Raw genomic sequence first — 11,872 nt, 5'->3', positions numbered from 1 at the left:
TCAACATTTTAAATGTAAACCGTTGCAAAAAACTGACCAGGGCCGGAAAAACAGACAGTAAAACTCTAGAAAAACTAAAAAGAAACAACAGAACTAAAAACACACTTTGACAACTACGAATAAGGGACAAAGAGAAATGATCAAAGATGAGAAGACATCTAAAATTCAGCACAGAAATCACGAATACGCTTTTCACAAGCCCCAGCTGTGTTTACCATTCGATATTTTCTTTGCAGAAAAGAGTTCCTTGTCCATATTGGCAATTCCATTAAACACTTTGCAAATTTAAAATAAAGGCGATGAACTTGCTTTTTCTTACCACAGTTAAAAAAGACCAAACATGGGCAAGGGCAAATGAAGAACAGTTAGGGTATTGTACAACAGAGAACCGTCAACTCTACTCAGATACAAAACTTTTGAAGCCAGGGATGCAAACCTGAACCTATCTTGAAGACCAGTAACACTATTATTGAACAAAACTGGAGAAGTCAAATATCCTTGGCGTACATTTTCCAAGATTGGAAATTGTAGACTACTATTTTTAACTCGAGCTTTCAGATTTCTACACACGAGTCTAAAACAAGCAGTTAAAACAGTATGAGTGCTTTCTAAATAGGCCTCAAGAAAAACCCTGCAAAAATATACACGAGTCGATGCTCTTGTAACATCAAGGCCACAAAAGACCAAAAATCACCTCTGTCTTCAATATCCTTCAGCACGTTTATAAGTAGCAAGAGAGTGTGCTCTCTATCCAAGCCAGATTGGTATGGTACCCAAACTGCCAAGGAGGGCCAGAATATTTTTCATCAATGATTCTTATCAAAATTGACTAAAATAGCTTGAAAGTAGTACATGATACGATAATAAGGTAAGAACTGCACAAAGAAGTGTCTGTTTTGCCCTTTTTAAGGATGGGGGCTATTTTTTTTGATAAAAATTGCATAGGGACTACACCACGAACCAGAAATATCTGAAACAGTTTTACTAAACGTTGCTCGAATGAAGGACCTGCAAGTTACAGGTGCTTTGCTGAAATGATATCAACACCAGAGGAAGACTGTTTCCTTAATTATGGAATCAAAGAGTGAACAGCACTTGGCAACACAAACAGCCAAGATTTTGCTTTATTTCATTGAATGAGGTCAAGTTGTTTTTCAAGTAACATTTTTGTGCTTTTAGTGGGTGCACTGAACTTCATCACGAAATATTTAACCCACTTTTCTCAGGCACACTAATGCTCAGGGCTTTGGCATGTTTACTCTACTTTCAGAGTTCGGAGGGGTCTTCAGCAATACAGATCATATTTTTCTGAATCACAATCAACTTATGGATTTTTTCTTAATATTTCCTATAGTAGGAAGACCCATGTCATTTACTAAGCTGTGTCGTGGGTGACCACAATTGTTCTAAAACGGAAGCCATAGCTTATAGTTTTTTGTTTGTGTTAAATGTCAAAGGAAATGATAAATTTCGGGAAGATCTATTAATTTCCATAGTTAAATATTTATTCCCATCACTCAGGAGAGACAAAAAATACTCGATTTTTTTTTTCTGCAGAGTGGGAAATACTCGTTTTTTCCTATTTTTCATGTCATAAATTTCAGTTAGTTTGGTCTTAGCTCTACGATATTTAAAATTTAAAGTTAAAATTTTAGTTTGGGTTTTAGCTCTACGATATTTTTTACAGGGCCAAAAGCAAATAGTTTTGCTAGTCCTGATCTGAAGTACATTTATATTTTTATGTTTATATGTATATATTTATGTGTTTTATTTAAGAGGATACAATGTGAAGTTCTTTGACCAAAATTATACTTCTTTGAGCCATTTTTCTGATTTGATTTTGAGAACTCAGCCTTACTGCGCATGTCTATTTTGGTTTAGTGGATGAAAAAGTAGGCTTCTAACCTCCACAGTTCTTACAAAAGTGTGGACCTCAGACTAGATTGATGAATATGAACTGAAATTTTGAAAACGTGCGTGTGATTCTTGCTAGTAGCCAAAAAGCCTAGCTTTACTTATGTTCTAGCCAAAATCTATGGTGCCTCAGCTGATATGGATAATTTGAAGTTCATGACTTACAAGAGAGTCTGAAGTAGTTTCGCTGCTTTGTGTTTTCTTGAGCTATTTTTATACTTTCGAGTGGAAGGCAATGGACTAGCAAAAAAAGCCACCACTATCACACCGAAGCTGGACTATAATTGAAAAGTACTTAAAATGGCTATGTGGCCTTATTGTTAGAATAGCTTCTTATTGAGCAAAAAAAAAAAAAAAATCCAAAACTATTTTACCATGGGCCTAAAAAAGCATAGATGTCGCTAGTCATGTTGTTCTTCGTATTGGTTAAAGTTGTTATTTTATTCCACGTTTTGGATCTGGGAAAAGGAATGGTATCCCATGTAGCTCTTCATCTTGAATGGTTCTCTCATTGCAACAGGAAAAAGGTCATACCTTTTGGTCTCTTAGTAGGGGTATGAGAGAGTAGACAGACAGAAAGGAAATACATTATTGAATCAAGAAGGGTTTTCTTTTTTACGCATATGATTTAAATTTGATAATATGATCGCAATCTACACTATTATTGCCTAAGATAAATACATTATTGGATCACTCAGCATAAATAAATAAATATTTTTGATCATAAGTACAACCATCTATTAGTGAGTCATGTCGTAACATAGTCAGCTATTATTGTGTTGATAATTGACTCTCATCTAATAGCCTGGGCAATTAAATTTAAACTTAGTGTCTATCAAACAGTTCGTGGTAACGAACTGTAGTAAGGAGCGACCCGGCTCAATAGTAACCAAAACTCTAAAAAATGGAACTTTGATACCAATAGCTACATCAAAAGAATTGCATTTTAATGTTGATTTTAAATATATAAGTTTCATCAAGTTAGCCATTTCTATAAAATGGTGTTTACAAGTCCTGCAATAATCGGCAGTAACAATGAAAAGAAACTAACGCCTGCTTGAACAAGCCGTTTTCTGTTAAAAGCTTTTCTTTTCCTTTTCCAAGCTACCGTACGTACAAGTGAACGATGCTGCTTGGTCTGTTGCCTAACACCTTGTGACAGTTGAACATTGCCCTCAGTTAAATTTAAGCGAAGCTCAGATAGGAGATCAATGAATTCATTGTCAATACCATATTTGAGTATAGCTTTTCTAAGCAACGGTTTTGACTTACCTAGTACTAAACACAAATGTCTATTTTCATGTAGCCTCTTTAATGTCATGATGATGACTAACGACATTTTTTTACTATTCACGGATAGATATACGGTAATTTCTTTATCAAAATACCTGTGACTACACGTAACTCTTTGGGTGTTTGTTCATTAAGATCCAATAGAATTTTTTCATAAGGTTTATTAGTAGCTTGATTGTGTGCCGAGAGCAAAAAAATTTGATTCACCGGGATATATTTCCTTGTTTAAAGTTATGAGAGAACTTGAATCACAAACAAACCTATAGATAGTATAGTGGGTACAATTCAATGCAGGTGTTCTCTTTCTTTTACTCTGATGAAAAAGACTTAGGAGAACAACAGTTAGGAAAATTTTTCATGATGAGACCAGATCGTGAATAGTTACAACCTCTCTTGAGACCATTCTGCAATAGAATCAATTAAATCATCAATAATGAACCTCAAAAATATTAATTAAAATAAAAACATAATTCGCTCAAAAATATTAAAACGTCAAGTCCTCGTATGAATTTTATGTCTGGTGCAATACTCTTTATTTTATCACTGGACTATTGCCAAACACTATAGCAGTAATAGATGTCTTTCATATTTTCTAAAAACATTTTATCACGATTTTGAATTATTTTCCTTAAAAGCGTTGCTTTACCAGATATTGAAGGTATACAAAGAAATGATCTGAATGGAGTTTTAAACTGATGCATACTTCTCAAACTTTGAAATATAACTAACCGAACATAGCCTCAATCGGTTGAAATCATAATAAACAAAGTAATACATAAATAAACACTTTAATATATAAAGAAATACACTACAATTTTTTAAAAACAGCATAAAGTAGACACTTAAATATATTCAAAGACATAAAATTGGCACTTGGACATGCTGCCATGTGGGATGGGCTGGGCTGGGTCGGGGAATGCCACGGTCAGAACGGTGGAAAGAAGGTGCGGCAACCCTGCGAGCCAGGGCAAGCCATGGTTGACAGCACGTAAAACAATAGTATAATATTAAGCACTTTTTAAACGATTCTGCTTTATGCAAAAATAAAGAAATGAAAATAAATATATAAATATAAAAAAGGACTAAAAATGAACACTTGAAAATACACATTGCCAAGTTGGAGACTGTAAGGAATAGAAAAAAGGAAGCCCTCCGCCCACCAACTATTGAACTTTTTCCAGACCAAGACGCCGTCTATACTCTACTAATAGGTCTTAATCTGAAGCAAGATAATGATAGTGTGGTAATATCTTCACACCGCCTGCGCATAAACAAATTTTATCTGATATGTTGGACATTTTTTTCTATACTCGAACTGTGTAGTCTTTAGATTATAAATTTTAGTATTTAATCGCCATGACAGTCACTCTCGGAATTAAATTATTTTCTACAGTTCCTACAAACATTCATATTAAAATTTTCCTTAACATAGAATGAAGGCACTCTCTTGCAGACTTTTTGATATCCGTATTGTGTGTTTGCGTACACAAGGATACATCTTCGGACATGCAAGCTCACCGTGGGACATCAAGTAGCTCTTCGTCTCTGATTTTAAAAATAACAACTTATTTGGACCCTGGTGATTCACTAGCTCCGGTTAAATTTACTCGTACCAGCTTTTGTAGTCCATCCGAGAGCTAATTTGCGTACCCTTTTCCAAATCATACAAGGGAAAACAAAGTCCTGTATCGAGTCATGAAGTTCCACTGGTACTTCAAAATCAATTTCGTAAAACCATCCTTCTGGTCGATTCTCTTCAACAGCAGTAATGCCAGGAAAATTTGCACCAGAAGGATTGTCTAGCCATTTGTAATTTCCACATGGCAAATAGAAGTGAGACATTGCTGACAGATGAAGGGAATTGATATCCAAGAAAACCACATTCAACTTTTCCCCGATGCGTTGTCCAGTCGGGTGCCAGTTCCAGTTTTTTTTTGTTTAATGATAATATCAAACAAAAAACGTATTCCAAGTTACCTGAGCTGATTCTAAAAAACAAAAGGATTAGTTTTAATTTTTTTAACCAAAATACTCAAAAAAGGTATATTTTAAAATTTAGGAGAAGGCATTTTTGGGTAAAATTGTAGACTAGAGGCTTCTTGCGATTTTGAAAAGTAGTTGAGATAGTTGAATGAAACTTTCAGAATTGAATGCGGGGCCTAAAATATCCCCTTGGAAGATATTTTGAAGTACTTTCCTCGCTCCTTTCCTCCTCCAGAGGGGACTGATCTTTGATTCCCTTTTATAGTTTTTGGGTTACACACATTAAACTTAGAAACATCGATCTTGTGCTTAAATGAGACGCATGAAAGTGTAGTGAATCTCATAACTTAAGTCAACCCTGACTAATAAGGTTTTAAAGATTCATAAATTTGTTCTTAAATTTAAAATAAAACCTTTGTAAGGCTTAAAATCCCACTTAAATACTAGGAATTATATTTTCAATGATTACAGCCATTGAAAACCCAAAATTAAGGGGAAACATTTTTGTCATAAGTTAGAAAAATATTTCAGAAATTTATATCACAGTAAGGAAAGGGTAGAGATAGTAGCTCGCAATGCCTTCCCCGGAAGTTATGCCCTTGATTCATTCCTGAAAGTTTCATTCCCCTTATTCAACTAATTTCCAGGATAGCAAGAAGCCCCCTTTTCTGGATCTGTTTTTTTCTTTCGATTTATTCGATGAAAATACCAGAAAAGGGTATTTTTCAAAGCCTAGGGACAATCATCCCCTTGCCCTCTGGACTTAGTTGGTTCATTTCCACTAAATTCACTGCTAAGCATACTGAATTACACTTTCGACTTCAAAGGCCTAATTTCTGAAAGATCTGACTTCTCCTAGCCTAGCATCAGTTTATCACTGGCTCGAAAGGAATCGCCCCCTATCTTCCTCCTAGTGTATATATCTGGTACCGCATACTTCTTTCATGCCTCTTTGTGCCGACGCATCACACATATTACCTGGTAGGCTATGTATGTTTTTGAAAGTGGCAAACCCATCAATTTTTGGGAAGAATTTATATAAGAAGTTAAAGGGTACAAGCTAAGCTTTTCGGTTATAAACTCTTTTCATCTTAATAATTTTAATAGCTTTTAAGATAAAAATAGATTTTTATATATGGTTTTGAAGTATTATTCATTATTTGGCCAAGGGGTCATCCCCTCTCCGCCACCTAGGGCAAATTTTGAATTGCAATTTTTCATGCGTGTTTGTGTCCAGTATGACATACATTAGCGATGTATGCCATCTGATGTACACGATTTTTAAAGCGAGAGAAATTTAATTTGCAGAATTATGGTGTACAGGCGAAAATATTACATTGTTAACTATTTGCGTTGCAATCATTTTAATAAACTTTTAGCAGGTATAAGTGATTTCTAATCATTTATGTAGCTTTGTTTAAATCCCCATTATTTTTGGCAAGGGTCTTCCCAATGGCCTGATGTTTAGCCCAAACCGTCACGTCCGCTAAGCCTCTTCGGACAAAGCTTTTAGGTTGTTTCTTAATTATTTTACTAGCTTTTCCAGGATACAACCCCTGTTAAAAAAATGCCCTCCTACATGAATCTCTCTACAAATAAGTGCTGATCCACATCGGTGATCAGACCTATTTTTGGGTCACTGATTTTCAATATTAAATCCATCACCAAATGAGGAATTAAAAAAATACCCCAAATTCAAACTAAATTCCTCCTAAACTTTATCCATGTTCTTACAGACAATATCCAACAGCGTCAATATATCACTTGCGAGGTACATTTTCCTATATTCCTCCCCACTTTTAAACCCTTGCTTAGCCTAAACTTTCTTAGCAAACTCATAATTGGCAGTGGTGTATTGACAATCGGGAAGTGACTCAAAGAACGCTTCGATGAGCAGTGATTTCTCCTCATGTTGCCTCAAGACGGAGTTGTAGTACTAATACAGGTATATGCCCTTACAAGTTAATGAATTATACATTTCATCACCTGGAAAGTGCTGTTTTAGGAGGAGTGAACTATTCAAGTAATCACTTTGTTGTAATTGAATAGATTGGCTTAAGGATTTGGGGAAGAAACTGTAAGAGTCTAAGAATAGATTCTATTTATTACGTGTTTCCATTTTCAATCATTCTCCATTTTAGTTCTAAGAGCAGAAGCTTCTCAGACGATTTGGGTATTATTTTATAAGAAAAAGACCCATCTACTCATGCGCCATCTAACACTTCACTTTTCTATAAACGTGCCAACGCTCGTAATATGGATTTCAAGTCATAGTTGGAATTGTGCATGTAAACCAGTAGAAAGTATTGGAGCCTAATATTTATATTACGCGATTGGTGCGCCACCCTGGAAAGTTACCCCCCCCCCCCCGATAAAATAGGAGTACTTAAATGAACGTGATCGTGGACTTTCCTATCCCTAATACCCACAGCAAATTTCTGCTGACAAACTCATCACATATCTTTATTTTTAATGGCCTACTAGTGTTCTGGTGATAGAGTCATTGGATAATTTATGGTGCGTAGCCATGAGATTGACTTTGTAACTGCTTTAATTAGTGCAACCAAAGCTGCTTCTACACAATCTTCCCCATCCAATATCTTAATTACCTATACCAATTGCATGGTATTACTCGAGTTTCTCTGCCTATGGGCAAATTAGATTGCAATGGCTTTGTGTTCTTAAACACGATTCGGGTTTGAATGATCGCACACGTCCCTGAGTCTGGCCACGATGTCTAGTGCCACATTATCGCTCTGCAAGTGATGCTTCAGCTTTAATAAACTGCAAAATCTTGAAAGACACATTGGAAAATAGTAGCAAGTACCCCCTTTGTTCCCTTTATCCTCACTTAGAGCCTGACTTATATTTGTGATTGGAAAAAATGTCCAATTGCATCAGGGTCTTTGACAAGCCTATAGAAAAGCCATAATAAGTGTTTCACTGATTCAATGGAGAGAGCCCTTACTGAATATGTTACTCCCTTTTATCTTTAAGTTTCCCCTCTTCACACTCTGTATCGTACTATAACACTGATACCCCAATTTTTCAATATTCGTTAGCCCTCTAAAAAATTTATATCCCCTTAAGTGTTACAAAATGTTACAAAAGAGAAGTGTTGTACCCGATTGAAGTCCTATAGCTCTGTTCTATATTTTATACCTCTCTTCCCCTCTCTCCTTTTAAAACAAACCATTTTATAAACTTTCTACAATTAAATAAAATTTTCAATAAACAAAATTATTGACCCGCTCAAATTTTCATTATGATTCTATACTCTATTAAAAATATTTCACACACAATCCGAATGAAACATCCTCGAAATTATGTAAGTCTGGGTGAAGTATCCCTATTTTCGTTTGCAGGTAATGCGAATACATTAATCGTCTTTCCACGTACAATAATCTTTTGTGCGATGGTTGCTTTTATATTGGCTCGCCCTCCCGCCTCCTGAATGTGTTTTTCAAGGGGTGTTCGAATCTTGCTGATATAGGAGTGCGATATTTCTACGGAATCCTTTTGAATGCTACCACTTGTAAGGAAGCTGATAGGGTCTTCGAACTCACCTCTAAAAATATAAATGTTACCCTAAACGCTATCAGCTAAATAAAATTTAGGTAAAACAGGGGGTGAGGCGGCAACACTTTGCTCTTGTTCTCCCATATCACTGTGAGGGGCAAATACCTGTTCTTCCTGTACCCTCTCGACCTTGCTTGCTGCCACCTACACTAATGTCTAAAAATTCACTGTCGAGGCAGAAATCTCTCGTTATACAATCTAAATCAAAATTGGGAGGGGGGAGGTAGACTAATAGGGCTCACTCCAAAACTATAATTCTCTCCCGTTCACTATTTCCTGGGGGCGTACATGCACTGTTGTGGGATTCAGATGGTAATGTTGGTTTGTGAGCGAAGAAAATAATAAGAGCTTATTAGCTCATTAAAACACTTCACTATGTGAAAGAATTTGTATTATAATTAAGAGTAAGCGCTCAGAGCTAGAATGATCTTACTAGCATGAAAAGAACATATTTGCCCCAAATGGACCATTTGGACGTATTGAGACCGTACTACCCATTAGAAATTTAATGACCATACATAGGCCTCCAAACAGGCCCTTCAAAATTATTGAGACCACGCTACCAGTTATAAATTTAATAGCTATACATTGACCCTTCGGGTCCATTGCCTACTGCACGACGAAGTATAAACTTTAATATTGGAAACTACCATATTATAGTTTCAGGTATTATAGGCGAGTCTTAAAATTTACTGAGGGAGTGTTGGTGTCCATTGCAGCTTCAGGATAGACATCGATGAGTAGATGGTCAATCCATACATGATCATCATAGTCGGCCCGGAAAAAGAATAAAAAAATAAATTTCCCTTTGAAGTATTTATGATTTTAAGCTGTGAAAAAAATAAATCCAAGGACTTTCAAATCTCCTGCAGAACTAACGGACCAGTGAGCTTATTTTCAAAACAATACTAATAGCTAAAAACATAGCAAAAAGTCTATTTCCTTTAGGACTAGGGGACCCAATAGCACCATTGAACAATGGGAGTTTCTGTAAAACTTAAGCTAGTCTTGGATTCTCAATAATCTAATAGTCTGACAAATTTATCTCGCATAAAAATTTAGTTTTTCCCGTTAAATCATGGTAAAAAGTTACATTTCCCTAAGGTGTTTCCTCAAAGTGTGATAATTGATATTTTACCTCATTTTTGAGCTTGGGATTAATACACCCCAATTTCCTTCTTAGAGGCAATAGTAAAACACCAGGTTTTCAAAGTAAGACCTTAAAAACACCTTTTCAAAAAACCACTAATAGCTAAAACTAAGGTGAAAAGGTTGCTATAGTCAACTAAAAGGAATAAACGTTAAGTTCTTTAGTGGAAATAAATAAGGTTTGTGAAAGAACATTAAATAATTTACACTTACATTAAAATCAACATCTTGCATGGAATTCATCTCATACTGGAAGGCTGAAGGGCCGTATTCTCACCTTATATGGGAAACACAAGTCTTAAAGGTCCTATAATTTACTGCCAGGGCCTTGTTGGGAGCAGAAGATCTCAAATCTTCACTTTGCCTGGAAGGGGACTGTCTCAAGACTTTGCAGTGCAATGGTTGTTGCAGCTCCTGCCCTTGCTTTTTTTGTTGGTGGGGGGGGGGTATTGGTCAGAATATTCTATCAATAAATTAAGTTTATGTTTTCAATGTTGTGAAAAATACATCTTTTGGAAATTCGTTTTTATAAGAAGATTCTTACACTGTTAAAATACATCTTTTTTTTCATAGAAACTCATGTGCATTTAAGAAGCGTAGATTTTAGTTTTCAGAAACAACTTCATCGCTCCCCTACCCACCTTAATAGGACCAAAAAATAAATACACTGATTTGAAAATTCGATGTCTAACCCTTTGCTTTATGAGGAATTTAAACTTTCTTAACCTTAATAAGGGAACAGAAAATTTTTAATTAGCGAACACCATAGATCACAAATATTTTAATTTTCTTTGTAGTATACTAAAGAAAATATTCCTTACACATGTATCGTTCATTGTTTTCTAGTAGCACTCGTGCTCATGGCCTTAAGAATATCATTAAAACTCTTGTAATAAAATTGTTTGTTCTTTCCAGATAACTTGAACCTAATTTCAACCACGTCCCCACTTAAATTTAAGATGAATAAACATTTGTTTTCTTGACCTTTGAGGGTAAAACTTTTCCAAAGAAAAAGAAAAGAATTCAATCTACCAAAGTATTTTTTATTGCTATGTTAAATTTTTGCTTTTATTATTCCTACAATGTTTTATACAACGTTGATATCTAAACCCCTGTTTATCATTGTCAGAAAGCCTCCCCCCTCTTCAGTTTAAATTGTCTTGCAACTAGTTTTTCAAAAAGCTTTAAAAATTTGCCATTATTCAGAGAAATATAGTATTTATTTAAATGGTGATAAAATAGGTTTGGTACGCGTCTCAAAATAGCTTCTCAGGTCAATATATAAGCTTTATAAATATCTTCTTATAAGTAGCTTTTTTTATAAATAGCTTCTAAGGGCAAGTATGTAGAGTCCCTTTTTCATGACAGCTAAAGTAGAATTTTATGTGAAATATGTATTATAGAATATGCTAAGGGGGAAAAGCTACAGAATGATTAAACTTTTTCTCTACTACCTAGGGTTACAAATAGCAGAGGAGGGGGGCTCTCTGATAATTCGATATTATTGTCAGAAACGACGCTTGTTTGCTATTTTTAGTGTAATAAATCTACTCCTTTCATTGATAAAATACATTTTTGTAGGCGTTTTGTGCTACAAAATATGGATAATGTTAAAATAGCAACGAAGACCACACTGCCTTTCCATAACAAACAAATACAACGTAGAAACAATAGGGAAAGTTTTTTCAAGACAATGGAAATTATTTATGTAGATATTTCGGCCCTATGTCCAAGGGCCGTCTTCAGCACAATACAATACTATATATATATATAAAAGAACTTACATCAAATTGTGAGAATTAAAACTGAATATAAAAACACTTATTAAAACAATTTTTTTAAAAATATAGCCCTAGCATCCTTACTTCAGCGAAGTTCAACCAGGACTGGCGAAAAGAATGAAATGAAGAAATATAAACTCATTCAAACTAAAGAGAATAAAATGATTAGATGC

This window comes from Artemia franciscana, unplaced genomic scaffold (assembly GCF_032884065.1).
Source record: "Artemia franciscana unplaced genomic scaffold, ASM3288406v1 PGA_scaffold_49, whole genome shotgun sequence".
Taxonomy (NCBI): Eukaryota; Metazoa; Arthropoda; class Branchiopoda; order Anostraca; family Artemiidae; genus Artemia; species Artemia franciscana.
This window is presented reverse-complemented; position numbering follows the sequence as displayed.